The sequence below is a fragment of the Oculina patagonica genome, chromosome 4 (genome assembly GCF_052425735.1).
Source record: "Oculina patagonica isolate OP01 chromosome 4, crgOcupat, whole genome shotgun sequence".
Classification (NCBI taxonomy): domain Eukaryota; kingdom Metazoa; phylum Cnidaria; class Anthozoa; order Scleractinia; family Oculinidae; genus Oculina; species Oculina patagonica.
Window position 1 is genome coordinate 34,871,047 of NC_135761.1, and position 9,733 is coordinate 34,880,779.

At 36.5% G+C, this 9,733-nt stretch overlaps 1 pseudogene; it reads right to left on the reverse strand.

Annotated features, from left to right (window-relative positions):
- Positions 1 to 6,133: 6,133 nt before the first annotated feature.
- On the reverse strand, positions 6,134 to 9,434 carry LOC144652401 (uncharacterized; annotated as a pseudogene).
- Between the last annotated feature and the right edge of the window lie 299 nt (positions 9,435 to 9,733).

Here is a 9,733-nt window from a genome sequence, read left to right on the forward strand (position 1 = left end):
TTACTCCAATCTGAGAGCAGGTGGTTTCCAAGCAGAAGCAAAATGTCGACTGTTAGGAACATGTGAGCTACTGCCAGAGAAATCAGCCTACAGGCATTGCTTCCATTGCGACCATTGATACTAGACTGGCAAAACTCTGCAGGAAACAACCAACTGTACACGTCACCATCAACCAAGGAAATGGGTTTAACTTCTCTGGAAGGTCGACCAAGGAAATGGGTTTAACTTCTCTGGAAGGTCCTTGCCCAAATGTCATCCCACTCTAATTCACTCGGTCCTCATCACCATCTCCAAAATGTTGATCGTTGCTGTCAGAGAATTTAAACTCACTTAAGTCGCCTTTTGTAAAGGTTATAAAGGTAAAAGTAATTTAATTTAATGTCAAAAAACCCACCGCGAGTAGTTGCCCACTCCCCTGTGCAGAGGCTCATGATAAAAGTGTTTGACAGTAATAAGTTATAAAAATAAATGAATTCATGTTAAAAAATAATGAAAAAACTATATATTAAAAAATACAATATGATTATATTATTAAAATCTAAAAAATACTGGTTAAAAATACAATATTAAAAAAACGATATGGGCTTGATTTAAGGGATCATCAAAATTAATAGCTAATAAAGGCTTGTATTAATTCATTTTTCCTGAAGACATCGAAGAATCACCAGTTGTTACTTGTAGAAATAAAATATCTAAATATGTCTAAATATATCAAACTAACAAACTAACAAATGAATGTGAATCCCATACTTATATAATGTAAAACAATAAAAGACTGACCTGAACAAGTGGCAAACTTGATATTATTTCTCTTAACAGCCGTTTTTTGTCCAGGTTTAACCTTTACTTTGATTTTATCCCCATAAAAGTTATCAGGGCCATATCTTTTAAGCTTTCCATTGCACTCTGGTAGGGAGCCTATTTCGTAGGCCAGTAGTCCAACACTCTTTAACATCTGTTTAGTGTTTCGCATCTCGCAGTGCAATGCACACAGACAATGTGAAGACAAGTCCTCATCAAGAATGCAGGTGAGATCGTCTCTAATTCCTTTGAAAGTAGTCAAAAGGAAAAACAACAAAAATGGAAAAATTAAAACTATATCAACAAAACTTGCAAAATTCACGTTGTTGTTCACTTGCCCTGAAAAACATCTGTAGTAAAGTTGTATTTTGATTCACAAATACACTCTCAGAACTTACCCACTTATGTTAGCCTTTGTTTGAAGGAAGTCTTCAAGGAAAATCTCGTCCCAAATCACAGTCGCAACCCTGGAATAATATAAAAACACAACAAACACTGGCAGTTAGCAAGTTTGCAAAACAGCTAGCTTTTCTTTTGGAAACTTCCTTTTTGTTGATGGACATTTTGCCAAGTAAAATGTCTGAAAATTTGGTAAAAGCAGTAAACAAAAATACTGACCAGTTTTCACAGTTTTTTCTTGTTTCCAGACATATGTTTAAAGTTCTTGGGAAGTTTTACACAAGAACAGTATTGCAAGCTTACATTTATTATATTCTACTTTTTCAACAACTAAAATATAGCTTACCCTGATTGCTAAACAGAAAACACAAAACTCAACCGCCATTTCTCGACAACCAAAAATAAAATCACGATCTTCATCCTTCTCCCAAAGCAACAGCAAGCCCTTGTAATCAAACGAAACTAACAACATTAAAGGAAAAGAAAGAAGTCCGTTTTAGGTAAAATATGTATTGGAAATTCAAATAAAATGCTATTTTAATAGAGGTTTTAAATAATGCAAATAAATTGTAACAATTGACAAAAATAAAAATAAAAACAAGAAAAATAACCAAGATTTTGACATTTTATCTTGTATAACTACCTCCCTTCCCCACCCCCTCCTAACACTCTACCGACAACATCTTGAAGATTAAACATGATTGATAAAAACACCACTGCAGCCAGTATTCTTGAAGACAGGTACAACTCATTAACTTTATTTATGTGTCATTATATTTATTCATAAATTCAACATTGAACTTGTACAAATTTGCAATGAAACAACTGAACCAAAGGATTGAAAAATTAGCAGACTGTCATCTTGGATTTTAGAGAACTGCCCACCTTTTTTAGACAGAAAAAGGACTGCTGGCCTACATTCGCATGGGATATGATGACAAAGCTGGAACAACAAAGTGATTAAATCAGATCTACCAGTGGAAAACAGCCAGAAATGCACACTAAAAGCTCCCATCATGATTCGTCTCAAGATTTCCTTTCAAGTACTGACCAGGAGCGCCAACAAGTTCTCGCTGTTGAGATCTTTCGTGAACTTTACTTTAGATGACGGTAATGAAGTGAAATCTTCAGCGTTTTCATCTGGAAGAAATAGAAATGTTCTGCTTGGCTTGTTGCCCGCTCTCCCCTTGCTGGGCGGCTCAGTGCTTTGACCTTGGTTTTCTCTCCCGTTAAACATGGACCAAGGTCCTGAAGATTTTCATTTGATTGATCGTGAGTTTATTCTAAAAGGGAACTGTCAGCCTCATAAATACCCGATGGCCAAAAAAAGTTTCAGTGTGTAAAAGCCCAAAATTCCCATGCTGTATAAAAACTTCCTGTCCACTAGCCAACTGCCATATAGCTTCCGTGCATCTGTATTTATAAGTCAGTTTTCCACTTATTTGCACTAGGGTTTTTCGGGCGTTAAAAGTTAACGAATTACATTTGGCATATCTACTTTCGATTACAAAATTGTACAAAATGCAGATATTTTCTTTAGTGGGTCCTAAACTGGAAGAGCAAATGAAATTTTTTTTGTCATATCAAGCACACAGCTCTCTATCTGACTCCACCCCGCTGCAATATTATCAACGTTTTTTTTCTTTCAAATATTCAGTTCCTCGAGGCCTTTTAAGAGAAGGTGGGGAAGAGAGCATCGACTTGCTTTTTCTTTGTTTGCCATTTCCTTTTGTTGGAGTATTGTTGTTTTCTCCAAAGATGTTCCGACAGTTGTAGCACTTGCAGCCTATGCATCCTAAACCAGCTGTAAAACAGGGGCATCTCGTTCTGTTTTGTCCTTTGGCGTCTACGCAAAAAGCTTTTTCTGCAAACTCATTCATTTTCTTTTCACCGCATCTGCATTGAATCACTGGTTTTTCATTGCCTTTTTTGGCGACGTTTCCACAGGAGCGGCACTTGCACAGATCGCGGTTACAGGGTTGACCTTTTTTAACACAAGGGTACATGCGAATTTATCTTGTGACTTTAGAAAGCCCCTGTCAACCATTACATTATCCCCTGCCTCCAGCAAGTCAAGTACACTGCTTTCACAGCATCTGGAAACCCTTCCTCCCCACAGGTCTGACAAGTAGGACACCTGACCATTAGGAGTTACACCAACTTGAAACCTTTCAGGTGTTGTGGTGTTTGTAGTCTGACCATGTGTCATATTGAGCGAGCATGGTCGAAGGTCTTGCGATGGAAATGGAAATAGATCATTTAGTTCTAAAAAGAACAAATTAATCCATGTAATACAAATGCACAACACAAGGCTAGTGCTGATCCCAAATCTATCACCCAGATCATGTACGAATAGAACATCCTTAAGTCTCGTTAACACAAGAAGCATTTCGCCAATGTAAGTCAGTTTCCTTGAAGGCCCAGGTTTGTTTTTGTCGTCAACTGTGTAAGGTTGACTTTCTTAAATGGCTTCTCTCCTTTCCAGTACTGAATTTCGTCAGGTTTAGGCTTGAGATAATCACAAAAGCTCATTAAAGCATTGTAATTTGGAAAGCCAGTGTAAAACAAAATGGCTGCATTATCGTCTTTTTTGTGTCCAAAGAAACTGTTTAAACTGTCCAAATAATACGAGTTTTGCCTTTCTAACAGTTCAATCCTCTCTAGCAGAGATTGCACTGTGTCAGTTTCAGGATCAACTAGTGCCATTTCTGGTGGGGTGGTTACACTTGTAACAGATTCCAGTGAGTTTATCAATCACATTCTGATGGGCCTGCTTCCATATAGAACTCTTCCTCAGTTTCAGCTGCTTTAATTTTTTTCGAAGATATTGGGGTGGGCTCTCTTTTACTTGGGAAAAAATGGATGGTTCTGCACTCGAAGATAACACACAGAACTCCTTAGATAAATGAAAATGCCATAATAATAAAACGTCATTTGATATCTACTCTAAATATTGAACTTACTGTTGCATCCAGGACAAACTGTGCTGTCAAATACCCTATAGGAAAGATAGTATAGCAAAATAGATGTAACCTAATGACAGTTACCCACAATCTGATTAATGTGAAATGAATTGAATTCAAGCAGCACATTGGGGCATGTCACCATTGACTCGACTCACCTTGATTTGACAACTCTATGCGGAATTCCAAAAGCCTGCTTTTTAAGAGTTTTTTGCTTCACTAGAAACCACTCTTGTCTGTCTGCTTGTGCCATCACCAGGCAGACTATTGTTTGTCTCAAAAATAGTCCCAGGGTTGTTTCCTTTAGGGCTCCATAAATCTGAACAAGAATTACTTCCACACTGGCACTTTATTGCACAAACATCACAACATGTGCATTGATGGTCTGTGGGCTGAACATGGGTACCATCATGATGAAATCCAAAATGAGCAATCAGGAATTTTCTGCAACATCTATCAGTACTGCAATAAAGTTTTATGTCTTTATCACAAAATGCAGATAGCAAACCATTGTGAAGTAGCACACATGTACTCGGCAAACCATCCCTTCCAGCACGTCCACACTCTTGGATATACATTTCCACTGACTTGGATGGGCTGAAATGAATCACTCTTCTTACTTGTTTGCAGTTCACGCCCATGCCAAGTGCAACAGTTGATATGAGCACTCTTATGTCGCCCGCATCACTGCTCATATTTCTTACTATTTGTTGTTTCATTTGGGTTGCCGTACCAGCACTAGCCACTCACTAGCCACTGGTGGGTGTTCTTTCATTGAAGTTGCTCTTTCGAGACTTAGCTTGCTCAAGATTCCTTAGCTTAATAGTGAGATGTTCAATTCATCTATGGTGAAATTTCACCAGTGATCCTACAAGAGCCTGTTCTGCCGTTTTTTAGATCGTGCCTATTTCTCGTTTAAAATTGTCATGGGGTGTAATGTTTCCCGCATGTTGTATCTTAAAGTCTTTGGACAAGCCCCTTTGTCTAAGTGGTTTTTAAGAAAACCGATTGCCAACTGTGATAACATTTTATTAAAGTTTCATCACAATACTTCATGGCTGAAATCCCCTTGGCAACATAGTTGCGCAAATCCTGACGGCAAGGATAAAATCTTCTATTTGTTTTCTTTGGTTTTCATTCTTCGGGTTGACCAGAAAATAACTCATCCTCCACGTAATGATCGAGAAACTTTTTTATCTCAGAGAGATTGGTGATGTTGTGGTTTACAAGGTCATAGATTTTGTCAACAATACGTCTATCGATGTATTGTCCAACTGTGGACGATTCCCTGACAGGGTGGTTGACATGGGTGCAGCTCAACGGGATTTTAACATGGTAATGAGTCTAAGTTCAGAAATTGAAGCCCGGGTCAGCCTTTGATTTGTCGTTAATTTGTTTTAGAGTGGCCCTCTTAGCCATCGCCATGCTATTTTCAGTCGAGCAGTTAGCCTTGTCACCTGAATACATCGGATCTGCATGGTGGCCGAACAATCCAACTTTCTTGAATTTTGTAAACAGATTCGGCTTTTCCTTGTATAATAGTGCACATCTTCACTTTTGGATGTGTAACTTCCTCTGGCATCCTAAGTGGTACATTAATTAAAATATGTCATACTTTCGCTGCACAAAGGCAAAATAATAATTTCTTCTCCTGGCAGTGCGATTATCATGGATTTTTGACCGTGCTTACACCATGTTTCAACTAAAATAAAATGAATTAATATGTTACCATTGTGTCGGCATCATACAACGCATTTCCAAGACGCATGCACAAGTAAAGAAGCTTACTCCAATCTGAGAGCAGGTGGTTTCCAAGCAGAAGCAAAATGTCGACTGTTAGGAACGTGTGAGCTACTGCCGGAGAAATCAGCCTACAGGCATTGCTTCCATTGCGACCATTGATACTAGACTGGCAAATCTCTACAGGAAACAACCAACTGTACACGTCACCATCGACCAAGGAAATGGGTTTAACTTCTCTGGAAGGTTCTTACGATATTTTCACCCAGTTCTGCCCAAATGTCATCCCACTCTAATTCACTCGAGTCAGACTCCTCATCACCATCTCCAAAATGTTGATCGTTGCTGTCAGAGAATTTAAACTCACTTAAGTCACCTTTTGTAAAGGTTATAAAGGTAAAGGTAATTTAATTTAATGTCAAAAAAAAACCACTGCGAGTAGTTGCCCACTCCCCTGGGCAGAGGCTCATGATAAAAGTGTTTGACAGTAATAAGTTATAAAAATAAACGAATTCATGTTAAAAAAAAATTAAAAAACTATATATTAAAAAATACAATATTATTATATTATTAAAATCTAAAAAATACTGGTTAAAAATACAATATTAAAAAAAACGATAAAAATACAAAATGTCTGTAAAACAATCATTGAAAACAAGAACTGCATTGGCAGCCACCAATGTTTGTTGCTTTTAGATGGTTAATAATAGTTGAAACGTTTGGTGCATATTTTGCTGCTTGAATAAGTTGGTAATATAACATTTAAAAAACATTATTTGAGATTGTTCAATGCGTCTATGTTCTAGCGTTCTCATGCCCAGCATTTTGAGTAATGACTCATAATTAGAAACCTCCTTCACACTTTGAAGCTTCGTTGGTGAGTGTGGCTCAATGTTATCTTCGTAGCCACATTTGACAAATGGATGTGACTGGAGTGTTAATAATTTAACAATAATACCTGTTGGTTAATCTCCATTACAGTTAAAAAATAAGGGATAAAAAACATTTTAAAAACTATCACTACTTATAAACACTACAATACTAACACTTATTATGCTTTTCAACTAAAATTAATTATTTAAAATTATTTTCGCATTAATTTATGCTTGGATGTAATGAATGAGGTAGAACGTTTGGTCTGGCACATGTTCCTGTTGGTGACTGCATCATTGTCATTGCTTTTTACATAAAGGCTAATTGCAATTTCCAATGCTCAGCTATCATGTAATCTAGCATTGCATCACCAAAGATCTACACTTTATTACATTTGTAAGTCTGTCTGCAGTTCACATTTCATTTCATATATTTACATTTCCATGCATTTGTGTTAAAGCATTAAGACTATGTAAGGAGTGTTCTGACAGTGTGCCGGTGTACTGCACAATTTTAAAATAAACAAAAAATAATAATAACGAATGATGTACAAGCAAAAAATCAGCAAAGAGATGAGCTGAGCCATCTGCTCATATGGCAAATAAATTGCTCAAATTACCTTTTGTCATGCCTCACAGAAAGCTATTTTATTGAGGATGCACTGTTTGGCAGCTTCAGCATCTTTGAAGTGACCTTCGAGCTTCCCACAAGGCAGAGATTTATCCACTATTTCTGCAATGCCAAAGCAAGTTGTAAAAATTAGAAAGTTAGCTGACCAGAACAGTTCATTGCCAAATTAGGCAGTGAACATGAATGAATAATTTTAAGTATTAAAGTTGCATTTTTGTAATAGGGCTTGATTTAAGGAATCATAAAATATAATAGCTAAAAAGGCTTGTCATATTCAATTTTTCTAAAGGCATTGAAGAATCACCAGTTGTTACCTGTAGAAATAAACCAGGTATCTAAATATATCAAACTAACAAATGAATGTGAATCCCATACTTATATAATTTAACAAAAAAATAAATGTATATGTTAAGACTGACCTGAACAAGAGGCAAACTTGATATTATTTCTCTTAACAGCCGTTTTTTGTCCAGGTTTGACCTTCACTTTGATTCTATCCCCATAAAAGTTATCAGGGCCACATCTTTTAAGCTCTCCATTGCACTCTGGTAGGAGCCTATTTCGTAGGCCAGTAGTCCAACACTCTTTAACATCTGTTCAGTGTTTCGCATCTCACAGTGCAATGCACACAGACAATGTGAAGACAAGTCCTCATCAAGAATGCAGGTGAGATCGTCTCTAATTCCTTTGAAAGTAGTCAAAAGGAAAGACAACAAAAATGGAAAAATTAAAACTATATCAACAAAACTTGTAAAATTCACGTTGTTGTTCACTTGTCCTGAAAAACATATAGTAAAGTTGCATTTTGATTCACAAATACACTCTCAGAACCTACCCACTTATGTTAGCCTTTGTTTGAAGGAAGTGTTCAAGGAAAATCTCGTGCCAAATCACAGTCGCAACCCTGGTATAATGTGAAAACACAACAAACACTGACAGTTAGCAAGTTTGCTAAACAGCTAGCTTTTCTTTTGGAAACTTCCTTTTTGTTGATGGACATTTTGCCAAGTAAAATGTCTGAACATTTGGTAAAAGCAGTAAACAAAAGTACTGACCAGTTTTCACAGTTTTTTCTTGTTTCCAGACATATGTTTAAATTTCTTGGGAAGTTTTACACAACAACAGTATTGCAAGCTTACATTTATTATATTCTACTTTTTCAACAACTAAAATATAACATACCCTGATTGCTAAACACAAAACACAAAACTCAACCGCCATTTCTTGACAACCAAGAATAAAATAACGATCTTCATCCTTCTCCCAAAGCAACAGCAAGCCCTTGTAATCAAGAGTAACTAACAACATTAAAGGAAAAGAAAGATGTTAGTTTTAGGCAAAATATGTATTGGAAATTCAAATAAAATGCTATTTTAATAGATGTTTTAAATATTGCAAGTACGTTATAACTATTGATAAAAATAATAATAACAAGCAAAAAACAACCAAGATTTAGACATTTTATCTTGTATAACTACCTCCCTTCCCCACCCCTTCCTAGCACTCTACCGACAACATCTTGAAGTTTAAACACGATTGATAAACACACCACTGCAGCCAGTATTTTTGAAGACAAGTACAACTTATTAACTTTATTTATGTGTCATTATATTCACCAATTTAACATTGATAGAATAAACAGTTTTAATTTAACCATCTGTCAATTTATATACAAAAAATGGTACCTTTGAATCTACCTTTGGAATCTTCCCATGAGAGTAACATTCCTTCCATATTTTCCTGAAGAAACTCTCGCTGTTTCCATGGTCTATTTGAACTCCTTGTATATTTCCCTTTTACTGGTCGATGACGTAAGGTGCCATGAACGAGAATTGGGCATGTAATCGCAATTTTCTTCAAAGTAACGATCTAGAAAATTGACTACGGCCTCCTCATGTGGTTTGTCTCTCGTCATTAGGGATGCAACATGTTGCTCGCTTCCCTTTCCCAAAAGGTAGTCTTTCTTTGGTTCAAAGTACCTTCTTTGAGTGATCTCAAGAACTTTGGTCCAGGCGCTCCAGCAGACATTAATACCACTGATCGAGTACGTGAACACTCCATCCACTAGCTGACTGCTGTTTCAGTATTTTCCAAGTTGAGACATTGTAGATCTCTTGATTCTCTTTTAACAGGTCCTTCCATTTGGAACCTTTATCAAAGTTGTAATAAAGGTCGATAACAAACTGTTCCACAACTATATACAGCTTCTTGGGTATCACAGTTTTTTCTGTTTTCAGACATATGTTTCAAGTTCTTGGGAAATTCTACACATGAACAGTATTGGAAGCTTACATTTATTATATTCTACTTTGCTAGATTTATTATAT